At 46.2% G+C, this 13,584-nt stretch overlaps 1 protein-coding gene across 1 annotated transcript in view; it reads left to right on the forward strand.

Moving 5' to 3' along the window:
* The first annotated feature begins 802 nt into the window (after positions 1 to 802).
* The window catches only part of syt2b (synaptotagmin IIb), a 29,135-nt gene continuing 16,353 nt past the window's right edge, over positions 803 to 13,584 (forward strand). The window contains exon 1 of the mRNA XM_080000906.1: positions 803 to 1,116. The gene's annotated coding sequence lies outside the window, so the exon portion shown is untranslated. The remainder of the gene's footprint in view (positions 1,117 to 13,584) is intronic.

Genomic DNA, 13,584 nt, shown 5'->3' on the forward strand with positions numbered 1-13,584 from the left:
ATCTGTACGGTGCAGCGCCCGGTCTCCCCCGCCCCTTATCTGTCTAGATGTCGCGTAAACCGAGGCGTTAATGCGTCGGTGGCGTCACCAGTTTCAACCTCAAGGTAACACACGCACACGCACACGCACGCCCACACACACACACACACACACACACACACACGCGCACGCACACAGACGCACGCACGCCGACTTTGATTCGGTAAGCTCTTTTCATCAGTCCTGGGGCTCCTGGTGATAATATATGGGTTGGTTCCAGTAAGCCGCGCGTGCTCTGGGTGCAGGCGGGGGCCTCCTGCTGAGCGGCGCCAGGACCCCGCAGCCGCCGCCTGATGGAGCCTCCAGAGCCACAACCCGAGGCGTCCATTGGTTTCCGAGCGATTCGGTCAGGTCCATATACATATACTATAAATATAACACACTGCATATAACTATACTGCTATAGCTATGACATTACAGATTGAACTAATCCTCGATAGCGAAACTACATGTGTGTACACTACAGTATACATTACATCGATTTATTTATGTACGTTACTATCATTCATGTTGTGGGTAATTATGAAATGCAGTTTCGTTGATCAGTTCGAGCCAAAGTTAAAACATGTATAAAGTCACTGAAACGGTTAATCTGGCGCGCACACGGGGGGGGGGGGGGGGGGGGGTCTGAAACTAGACACTCGGGTGACGTGAAATAACAAAAGAGGGACCGCCCCGCAAAAAAAGGGGGGGGGGGGTGTCGCTTGTGAACAAGTAACGAGGAAACAAAGTTAGGGCTTGACCCCTGGGTGAATGTCCGCTGGATGAGACACGCGGCTCAGGACCCACTACGTCGACGTATGAAGTTTTTTAAATTTTGTTTCTGTTCGATTCTCAAACCGTCCAGTAAACCCTCCGCCGCTCAAAGTTCCAGTTTCGTCGAAGTTGCCGTTTTTTCGAACACGACATCTCCGGGGCCGCAGAAACTCTCCGGCGCGTTTGCGTGACGGCTATTACGGCTCAACACGTGCGCTACTGCTGGAACTGGCGCGGCGGCAGCGAGGTTCAGGGAGGCTGCCTCAGCATTACGGCAACGCTTGACGGGCGGACCGCCTTCCTTGCCCGGTCCGAGCCGCAGTGAGTTATCCGTTTCGCCTCTCTCCACCTTCTGCTCCTCTAAATTATTCATTCGGGCGCATGTACGGGCGGCTTTAACCCGGGAGGAGGAGGTGGAGGAGGAGGAGGAGGAGGAGGTGGAGGAGGACGGGGAGGAAGAGCCAACCTGCTTTCTTCCTCTTTATTTCGCTGCTGCGAGCATCGCGGCATCGCAGCCGCCGCCTGACTGCAGCAACTACTGCAGCAAAACCAGCCCCGGCAGACGGACTACACCCTCTGCTACACCCCGTCCCTCCCCCCTCCCTCTCTCTCTCTCTCTCTCTCTCTCTCTCTCTCTCTCTCTCTCTCTCTCTCTCTCTCTCTCGCCATCCCATTCTCCGACTCACGCACTGGACAGGTCTCTGCTGCCTCCTGCTTTCTGACGCTGGGAGAGCCTCATTCAGCCGCCCGCACCTCGCCTTCCTCCGCCCATCGATTTCCCTGCTCTCTCCCTCCACCTCCATCCCTACCTCTCCTCTGCTCTCCTCTCCTCCTCCTCCTCCTCCTCCCTCCCGCCTTTCCCCTGCATCTAATTTTCAAAGCTCAGCATTCCCTCCAGTACTCCAAGGGGAGGGAGGGGAAGAAAGAGAGAAAGAGGAGGAGCGGAGTTCTTAGTGCGCCACAGAAAACGTAACATCATGCGCGCACACACACACACACACACACGCACACGCACGCACGCACACACGCACACACACACACACACACACACACACACAGCCTCCCCAATTGATGACAGCAAGGTTTTTTTATTGAGCGGCTCCTTGGCCAATGGAAAGGCAGCAGTGAACCTGCACCGGCTCAGACGCTGGCTTCGCTGGTTTCCATCCGAGTGTGAGAACAATGTTGGTGTCTCCTCTCCCACTGGTCTGATCCACCCAGCATCCTCTGGCCCTCAACACTCCTTTTCTTTCCTGTTTTTTTTTTTTTTTCTTTTTTGGGTGGGAGTGAGTGTGAGTGTGTGTGTGTGTGTGTGTGTGAGTGTGTGTGTGTGTGTGTTAGAGAGAGACAGAGAGAGAGAGAGAGAGAGAGAGAGAGAGAGAGAGAGAGAGGATTAACTGGGGGCCCTGCCTTTGCCAGAAGCTTTTGAATATCTTTTCCATCTCTGGGATGAACTCCACAAGTGACTCTTGATTGTGTTATTCCTCCTCCCCCTCTTCTTCTTCTTCTTCTTCTTCTTCTTCTTCTTCTTCCTTCTTCTTCTTCTCCTTCTTCGCTTGGTCACCGGGTGCATCCCGACCAAAATTTACTTCTTCCACTTCTTCTCATTTTTGGAGGCAGCGCCTTTCTCTCCGTCGAGGTAAGCCGCATCTTTTTCCTCCGCATCCCAAAAAAATGTGTCATCGCCAGAGACGGGAGCATCGCTCCGTATCTGGTTGTCACAGAGGGTACGTAGCCTCATTACCCAGATCCTGACTGCATGTGCTCGGAGAGAAGGGAGAGGGAGAGAGTGAGAGAGCGAGAGAGAGCGAGAGACAGAGAGAGCAAATTAATAGCTAATTATACCGAGTCGGTCCACTCTTTTTTTTTTTAGCGGTTTTAATCTCATCTTAAAATCACAGAGCAACGCCTGCTGCGGAGACAGGGAGCCTTCCAGGACCTTGCGGGCTGGAACTTTCCCGGCGTGCAGGGGGAGAGCCCCCCGTGCTAGTGTGTCGTATGGCACGCCGCTGCAGTATAGCGTTACATAATAGTAGGGAAGGTATGGGAGAGGGAAGAACGACTTGAGACCGTTCCCAGAGCACTTTCCAGTATCCGTTGGATACTTCATGACAAAATTGGAGCCGTTCTATTCTTACCGATTCAGCAGCAGCGCCAGCCTCAGAGCTCGCTTTTTTTTTAAATTTGCACGCAGGTTGACTCGAAGGCGAACGTTGGACCTGGGTTTAAAAAAGTTACTCATCTTTTTTTTCTTTAATCATCCCAAGAGGCAGAGGTAGATTATTATTATTTTTTTTTGGTTTTCCAATCGACCGAGGTTCTGTTGGGATGGGGGGCGGAGGGGGGGGGGTGGATGCAAGGTCAGATCAGTTGTGCTGAGTAAGCAAGAAACGCGGGGCCCTCCTCAGAGGCTGCGGTGAACACGCTCGTACCGTAATGGAATTGAGTCATCCTGTGAGTGGTCGGTGGTGCTCCCACTGATGGAGCCCATCGCTGCCTTTTCCCCCGAAATCCAAAAAATATCACGATACTGAGTGATTGCTGACCATAATCAACGTCACAGGAACAGTTTGTATATTGTTGTTGAGATGTGGTTCTGTTGTTATTTCTACAGATGTAGTATTCGGTTTTTTTTTCCGCATCAGGGGCGCCGAAGGGCACTCGTTATGTTGTGGAAATGGAGGTACTGCAGTTTGCTTTTAGGGTACCCTCTGCAGATAAACGGTGATCATCAGTCCTTTGTTTTGTTTGTGGGTTTTTTTCTCCATCGTACGCATTTTCTCAATGGTTCCGTTTCTCTTATAATCATATTGTCTTATCATAGGACATGATCATATGAATCACATCCAATCCAAAACAATCCAAAGTGAGTGGACACAGATGAATCAGGGCGATAGCAATAGCTGATGAAGTGGCTCTTAGGATTCTTGAGCTGGAGATCAATACGCTGTTGTAAACAGATATTAGACTGTGTGTGCGTGTGTGTACTGCATGCACCTGTGTGTACCTGTGTGTACACCACCACTCTGTGTGTAATGTAATGTGGGGTGAAGCCGCAGCGTGTGCTCCATCCCCAGGGGCGTGGGGAGCACACGGCTGGGACAGTCCCGTGCACAGCGGCTGAGGACTTCCATTTGGCACAGATACCCAAGGGGTGTGTAGCCGCAGTGTGTTTGTACACACAAGCACATACACACGCACACACACGCGCACGCACGCACACACACGCGCACGCACGCACACGCACACACACACACACACACACACACAGACCCGCACTTGCACTCGGACACACACGCTGTCGCACATGGCTGATCTCACACAGAGACCATTACTGCACGCACATACGCACGCACACACGTAGCCACCTACACACGCACTTATACATGCACATACACATGAACATACACACGCACACACACGCACGCACACACACGCATGCACGCACGCGCACACACACACACACACACACACACACACACGCACATTAGTTCTGCTCTACAGGGAATCTTCCCTGTCGCAGTTGGTGCTGCAATACATTCGGAAGTGCTGTGACATAACACTGACATTTTGGACAATATAGTTAAAGGTGCAGTGTGTAGAATTTAAGGAATGGACTTGGCAGAAATGGAATATAATATTCACAAGCATGTTTTGATTAGTAATCCCATGAAAATAAGGATCATTCTGGTTTTGTTACACTAGAATGGCCATATATATCTACCTGGGCGCGGGTACATTTCACGGAGGCGGCCATGTTGCACATCCATGCTTCTTCTACAGTGGACAAATGAACGGACAAATCAAACACTGGCTCGAGGCCTTTCTTGTTTTTCTCATCTCCTTTCTCGCCCCTTCCATGGAGGCCGCCATGTTAGACCGCCATGGGGAGGGGTGTTCAGTTGGTAGCGATCTGCAACCTCACCACTAGATGCCACTTAATTCTATACACTGCACCTTTACGATGTAAGCGTTTGAACAGTAAAATTATAATTTGTTATGAACTTTGAAATTATCTTGTTTACATTGTTTTAACATGTGAAATATTTTATATAATTTTTGAACTTCTTAAATTAGAACGTTTAAATTATTTTACTATATACTTGCCATTACATTTATATAATACAATGATGTATTGGTCATTTAAAGCAAAACTTTATTTAATAGCCCATATTAAAATACAATTAAATGTAATGACATATGATTAAATACAATGTGGTGCAGAGAGAACAAAAATAAAAATCTTTAAAAGCATATTCACACCACAAGTGTGTATAGATCAACAAACGCAGACAGGAAAACACATGCACACAGCACATATTTGTGTACAAAATATACAGATAAACAGATAATATAATATACAGATAAGAAAAAATATGACCATAAAGAAAACCAAAGTCGCCAAAAAAATCTAATCGGCTCCTAGTTAAAAAGCATAACGGAGAAAGGCCATGTAAAGGCTTTATAAACAGGAAATCTGAGCTTATAATCAATTCTAGAGTGATTAAATTACTTAATTTAATTATCACAGTAAATTAATTACAGTTTAAAGCCTAAGAAATGGTTGCTAAACAGAAAGAACATAGTTGAGAAAATAAGAATTCATCATTTTAGATCAAAGATAAAAATTCACTATAGACAGATGGATAGATAGATAGATAGATAGATAGATAGATAGATAGATAGATAGATAGATAGATAGATAGATAGATCGATCGATCGATCGATTGATTGATAGATACTGTATTCATCGCTGAAGGGAAAATGCAAATGGAATTCAATCTGTAAAGCCCAAATATATTAAAAAAATGAGAACCATTGTTGCCTACGCAACCTAGACGTTCCCTATCGCAGGGACTGTGATCTATTACTCATGGGACTGTATACAATCACGCGTTAGTATAGTGATCATCGAGGGAGGATAATGCAATAACGTTGTTTATGTTATCCCAAATGTTTATGGGATACTCTCTGTGACACCTGCATACTCAGGTCTATGGACCAAACACGGCAGCACAGACCTAGTAACGTCCAACATTTAAAAACATTAGGTGTGTGGGGAGCTACAAGACGCTGCCCGACATGTATCCCACAATGATGTCCCCCTAAAGAGGGCCCAAGAGGAGGACACTCCCCTGGTGGAGTGTGCATGCAGGCCCTGAGGGGCCCCTAATGACAGGCTCCCATAGGCCAAGTCTATGGCTTCCACCAGCCAATGAGCTGACCGCTCCTTGAACAGGGGAATAGCATTTTCTTGGGCGCCGAAGCACACAAACAACTGGTCCCCGCATCTTAAGCCCTTTGTGCGGTGCATATGACACTGCAGTGTTAAGCCTCTCCTGCTCCTCTGACTCAAAAGGCGGTGGAGAGAAGGCTGCTAACTCAATGAACTGACTTGGAGGGGTGAAAGAAGCTTTAGGATGCATGACAAGTCTATCCCCTCCACCCACAAACTATATGCAGGATGGGTGGACTGACAGTGCCTGCAACTCGCCTACCTGTTTCACAGAGGCAAACGCCAGTAGCGAGGCCTTTTTCAGAAACAATTTTAATGTCTGCGGTGTGTAGGGGCTCGAAGGGAGGCCCTGGCAGAGCCTTGCAAAACTACCAATAAGTCTCAAGAAGGGATTAGGATGCCAGCAGGTGACTGCCTGGTGTGAAGGCGTCCAAGCCAACAGAACATGGGAAATAGCTGCCAGATAGACCTTTAGTGTAGCCACTGCTTCAGCAAACAGTTCCTGCAGGAACTGCAATATTGGCCCTATTGGGCAGTTGGAGTGGGCGTGTCCCCGTTGTTCGCAACACTGGGCAACAATACGCCACCTCAGTGGGAGCATGTAGAGGGCGCCCTGGCGCTCTGTCTAGTGACAACCACTGCATCTGAGAGGCCCGGAACTAGGAGCTTTTCCCTCGCAGGCACCAGGCCCGAAGGTACCATAGGCCCAGGTGCAAGTGCCAAATCTTTCCACTGGCCAGCCTGACTAGATCTCGCCAGAGGGGGCGCTCCCTCTAGGGGCCGACACTCATGTTGCACAGATTGGTGAACCACGGGTGGCTGGGCCAATAAGGGGCCAGTAGCTGCAGCATCAGATTGTCCTCCCGCACCCTGTCCAGCATCGGCTGAATGAGTGCCACAGAGGTTAAAGTGTGGTGTGGCGCCACCAGCTACTTGTGGGCCAACACATCCACCCACAACCGTCACCCTGCATTGCTTGCCACTGGGTGGAAACACTCGCATACCACCTTTGGAACGTGTTGGCTCGCAGCATGCCGAGGGGGACCACCATGGCTGTTGACGCCATCATGCCCAGTAGTTTTTGACACAAAAGGACGGCCTTGCCATCCGGGTCTGAACTGTGACTTGATGGCCTGGCTGGAGATAGGCGGACCATAGTGGAAATATATATAGATATATATATATATATATATATATATATATATATATTTTACAAATGCATTTATATATATACAAATCATAGAAACAGTCCAATTCCATTCCCAGAAAAGGGGTGTGTTGGCTCAAAATCAGTATACTTTTTGCATGATGACAGCAAAGCCCAGACATCCCAGGGGAGAAAGGGTTAATATGGCTTGGGAGTGACTGCAGATGAGCCAGTGTTCCAGGTAGTTGTACACTCTTACCACCTGCTGGCGTAACGGTGCTATCGCCGCTTCCACACATTTCTCGAAATCCCGTTTGTCTAGAGAGAGCGAACAGGAGTACAAGACACTCGTAGGCTCTCCCTCGAAAGGCAAAGTGAAGGTACTTCCTGTACCGGGGGTGAACAAGATGTGAAAGTATGCGCCTTTCAGATCTAATTTCACAAACCATTCGTTTGGTCGAATAAACCTCACAGATTGACGTGGAGTCAGCATCTGAAATTTTATTTTTACCAGATGCTTGTTCAATATTAGCAGGTCCAAGATCGTGCGAAAAATTCCCATCCTTTTATGGGACCACAAAGTATCTGGATGACATAGCCCTTGGTGACCATTTTCCGGATTCATGGACTCATGGACGTGCATGTGCGCCAAGCATGTGCGCCAAGCAGCTGCACATTGCGGCAGCGCTGGCTTGATGGAGAGGTGCGCACTTGATTGGGCGTGTGCCGCTTACTCCACGGGCTCGAGGGTCTATAGGTGCGCTATTCGAGCTTTCGGTGCAGAGCACAATCATTCGGACGAGCGCCCGGCATGTGCTCGCTTGTAGAGGAGCGAGACATTGATCACATGCAGCGAGGATAATGACGTGCCAGAAGATGTTAAAGTGCCAGCGGTGGGATTTTATGTATTTGATTTCCATTTGTATTTGGCTGAAAAGTCCAACAAATACACACGTCCCATGTATTTTTTGTAGGTACCCACAATGTAAGGCCTCTAAACTCTTATGTACAAAGTAGGTTTGGACGGTTTTGTCCCAGTGTTGAATCTTCTGCACAGGTTGCGGTCCAGCAAAGGATGACACAAGTGTGACCGCCCTATGGTCACACCATTTGACAGCACGGATGTTGTGGTTCCCATCCACTCTGATATCAAAGCTTCATCTCCCATCTCTCTTCTTCAAGCTCTTCTCATCTTCAAGGTTAGAGTTGGGTAGGCGTACCCCGCCCGGCTGTTCCCACGTAATGAATTCCGCGCTCAAGGAGCTTAACTACCAATGGAACACAGGTGAAGTAGTTGTCTGCCTACGTCTTGTTGTTCTGACCTTCTGGAAGCGTGGAGGCAAGCTCCATCACAAAATCACCTGACAATCCAAGTTCAGATTTGCCTCGCACTCCGTTGACTCTGCGTTGGTACACACGGCGGCCACAGCGCAAGCCAGAGATTCCCGTTCTTGCCCACACTTTGAACCCCCATGGGCTTGGCTTGCTTCACATATGATGCTTAATGCTGCTGAATTTTCCCTTGAAAGAAATCCTGATCTCATCCACGGAGTTGTGCTCCTCCGGTATCACCTGCAGGCATGCTCTCTGCTCTCTACTTATCAGTGTTGTATTCTCATTCTCACATTTGTCTGTAACAAGTAATGCACGTTACTGTTCCTAAATTCACATTATAGCTACTAGTTAAACAATTACGTTGTTACTCGCACCAGGCTACATGAGTTCTAAATTTAACTAATACAGGAAGGAATTTCTGTCTCTATATGAATTGTGGCAGTCAGCGACGTCAGACAACATTTGTTTTAACAGTCTCTTTATTGACTTGTCAAACTGAGACACAGACTTACTCAGCATGAAAATGAACGCTGGGGTGATCAAACCAAACAGCTATGTCCATCACTGTTTCATTACCTAATTCCCCAAAATACTTAACACAAACGACTGCTAAAAATGGAACAACACTGAACAATCATGCATTTTGTCAGATGCAACACTTGCATACGGCATTTAAAACGTATGCTTAACAATAAAACTTAATAACATGACTCGAAAATCGGAACACAATGCACGCTGGGAGACAAGAAGTCACAATGTTAACTGTATGGCATATTCTTGACTTGCATTTTCGGACCTTTAGAAGAAAACGTGATTGCGGCAGTTTCGCCTACGACCCGCCACCCAAGTGGCATGTTCAGGGACCTCCTGCACAGAGACACAGAAGGCGGGGTTGTAGACACCAGTTTATTGTAGAGAGTGGGCCAGTTGGAATAAGCTCAGGAGCAGATGGACATGTGTAATGACAACGGCTCCTCTCCTGAGTGAGTGTGGGGATGAGGGTTTTACATGTTGCTTGTTAGCCCAACCAACGAGCAACAGGTATGCAGCCACTCTGATCCCAATTACCTAGATCCAGGTCAGGTGCGGCTGCTCAAACCACACCATCCCCACACCACAGTGGTTCATCAGACCAGGCCACCTTCTTCCACTTCTTCATGCTCCAGTTCTGATGCTCACATGCCCATTATAGGCGCTTTCGGCGGTGAACAGGGGTCAGCTCTGACAAAAAGATCTCTGACCGGTCGGCGGCTATGCTGCCCCATACTGGATAGTTAAAACCCATTAACTATCCAGTAGCATTGCGAGGATAAAAAAAAGAGGATGATTATGATTATGTAAATGTGGTCTTAAAAAAAATACATTTACAGATTTTTAGGAACGGTAAAAGTGGTGCATGTAATTTCACGACGGTGGGCCTTACAGCGTTAAAGCGACATATGGAAGAGACTGTGTCATTTTGTGTGGACGTCCTCGCTGCAGTCACACTCCAGCATAACGCTGCAAAATGCTGCTTCATGGGTCATGAAATGGAATCTGTAATAGTGTCTGAATTGAGACTCTGCCGCAACAGCCTGTTTTACTGTAGAAGGTCAATAGTCGTTTGTCTATTACGCTGCACATGTTTAACACTCTCCATGTTGTTTGGACATTGAAAGTCTGATTTCAGGACTGGTATGCGCATGCAGGAGTCAGACGCAAAGCTTAAATCGCATCTTTGTGCATCACACAAAGATGGTGTGGATCTGAGTCGAGCCGAATACAACACTGATGCAAAATGAGATTTTCTATGAGGTTCTTTGGTCTTGCGGTGCATTCGGACAGTAGGACGATGCAGTGACTGGAGTTACTTTGTAGAGTTTGACAGTTTCGATTTCCCTGTAGAAGATGCTGAGTGGCTGCGTTTCTGCATCCCCTTACTTGTTCTCAGTGCTTAAATGGACACTCGATCCGCTGACGTTTGTCACTTTTGCCCCCAAATGATCGGTGATATTATGAAACTGAAATGTAATGTAATGTAAAAATGTATTGCTTGAATGCTAGAGATCACAGGAGCAGTCGCAAGGCCTTGGACGATATATGGCATATGTCTCATAATAGTCAAACATTGGTTTAAAAAATATTCCACTTGAGTTTAAATATAAATTATTACAAAATCCAAGACTTTGATGCAATAATTGTCATATTGTGTGCCTCAACATCCTTGCTCTCTCTACCATGAAAATTGAACCAATTCAGACAAAAATTACCACAAACCTCTAATAAATACATGAAAAAAAACACGTCTCTAAATGAGGGGGGTCTCAGTCTGAGTCAGGTTTGAGGTTGGGGCCCCAATGCTCTTTAAACTGCCCTAATATACAATGTAAATTGTGAAGCTGAATTATGCTGAAGCTGATCGGCTGCATCCAGACGATCATGTGATCCAATTGCTGATGTATAGCTCTAAGAAGCTCTTTCAAACAATCAAATAAACAATTTAAAGCTGCTCAGGCAGTCTTTAATGCTGCTCTTGTTTGCTCATTGCACTAAGCTTCCCACCTCCACCAGCTGGCACTGAAGTTAACACTGAAAGGGGGTGTGAATGGGATGGATGCAGTGATAGGCAACGTCTGATCAATAGTTTCCGCAAGATCAATTTATAGTGCTTCAGGGGCAAATTATTACAATCAATTAGCGGCAGATTGAGCCACTACTATCAAAAGATTGTTTGTGTGTGTGTTCCTATGAAGTGTGATGTGTGGTGTTTCTGTGTGTATGTATTTGTGTATTTGTCTGTGGATTAAGTGTTTGTGTGTGTGTGTGTGTGTGTGCGCGTGCGTGCGTGTGTGTGTGTGTGTGTGTGTGTGTGTGTGTGTGTGTGTGTGTGTGTGTGTGCGTGTGTGTGTGTGTGTGTGCGTGCGCGTGCGTGCGTGTGTGTGTGTATTTGTTTGGCTTTCAAGATTCAATTTGTGGCTTACAAAATGACAACAATACGATACAATCTACAGAGGAAAATTCTCAATTGCCACCTCCAGAGAAAAATGATAATACACTGATAATTAATTGATAATAAAATATGATAATGATAATAACAGATAAAGGGACAGCAGTATTTCCATAATTTCCATTTCAGTCCACACAGCGACATTTGTAATGATCTAAAAATCGACTTATACACGTACGGAACAAGTACAATAGGCCAAGGAGTGTGAAATGGAAACGTATTTACTTATTGCGCTAAATAGCTTCGTGTTGGTCTAATTGATAGCTGGGCCTTCTGCTGAAGATTAAGATTGCCCTAGCACACTTATTTTACAATATCATACAGAAGAACCCTTGTGATATTCGGTGAGATTTGGTGGGAGGAGTGTGTCTCTTGCGCCCTCTGTTGGTGACACAGTGGGACTGGCCACTTTCCGCAGCTCTGGGCTTCCCTGCAACTGCTGTGTTGCAGCTCCCAAACCATTGCTATGCAAGATGGTATCATGAATAAAGACAACTCTGCCAAGTATCCAAGTGTGGCAGTAGAATATAGGATGATGAGGTGGCGGCAATTTGTCCTTTTTGTGGAGCAACACAGGATGCAGCCCAGCCACGTCTGAGAGAAAAATGCTGAGAAAGGCCTTCTTGATGGCATCAATTTGTCTTCCAACGTTCCAGCAAGTCTTCTTGACACGTGGAAATTTACTGGAGTGGAAAATGGGAAGGGGGTGACAGTGACACATTCCGTTCTCGGGCCTTTGTGTTTGGACTGGATTTTGATTCAGAATGGGCACTCTAAACACACTTAGCCTCTCATCTCTCATCCTCATCTCAACTCATTTAAAGTTGTTTCCTCCAAGTTTCTGCTTAAGAACTGTCTGAGAGTACATGTGTAGTGTGAACATTTGTATTCAGTCCAACGTCTCTTAAACATTAGTAAAAAGACAAATTTATGAGCAAATATTGAAGATTATAATTGAATATATTGAAAAATACATTTAAATACATGGGAGGACTTCACATACATTTTTCAATTTATGCCAATGTAATGCAATTACTAAATAAAATTACTTGATGATGCCTATTATTATCCACATTTTCTTTGTGTATTGTAGATAGCTTATTTTTTGGAAAAAATCGTGGTTATACATTTTATAATATATTTAAGAGCTTCAATAGTTGCTATATTATCTAATATATTGCAAATATATTGTTATTTTCTTTCCGATTCCATTTCTTTTCCATTCAACATTTTTTTTTTCCAATGATATCAATTTTCAATTCAAATATATCCCTATCCTCTCTGGATGTCAGTGTTGTATGTACAGTAAATCTATGCTAGAAATACTGTGAAAAAGGTATTAAATTGACAGAAATAATAAAAAAAACCTATACAGACAATATATCAGATATATGTCAAAAATATCGGGTTGATTTGACAGGATGTCACTGTGTGACCAAAAAATGGCCACACGCAGTGTCACACACATAACCCCCAAAAAATGTCCTATAATTACTTACAAGCCTCTTGTCTCTGCTGGGTCCACTTCTTCACACGGCTACTCTGTCATGTTGCCCCAGATACGTGGAGTGGGGCAACCACTCTTCCCTGGAAGTCTCTCTCTCTCTCTCTCTCTCTCTCTCTCTCTCTCTCTCTCTCTCTCTCTCTCTCTCTCTCTCTGTCTCTCATGCCCTAACTACACCCATATCCATCTGTAGTTGTTCAGGCTATTACAGCATCACGCATAATGTGCATGAGGGTGTGTATGCAAAGAGACATACAGTACCTGCATGCATGTGTGTGTGTGTGTGTGTGTGTGTGTGTGTGTGTGTGTGTGTGTGTGTGTGTGCGCGCTCGTGTGTGCGTGCGCGCGCGCGCGTGTGTGTGTGTGTATGTGTCTGTAGGGGGTAAGAAGGGGGACCAGAGGATAAAGTGTCTGACTGCCCTAATTTGAGGTATCTGAGCGCAAGGCCACGGCAGACCTATTGTATTTCGTGTGAGTGCCTGTATGTGGGTGCCTGCTTCAGCGTTTGGTTGTGGATTCCATATGCATGTGCAAACAATGAAACATGATACGTACGTAGAGCGCAGAGCGTGTAAAACCAC

Source organism: Zeus faber (assembly GCF_960531495.2).
Source record: "Zeus faber genome assembly, chromosome: 5".
Classification (NCBI taxonomy): domain Eukaryota; kingdom Metazoa; phylum Chordata; class Actinopteri; order Zeiformes; family Zeidae; genus Zeus; species Zeus faber.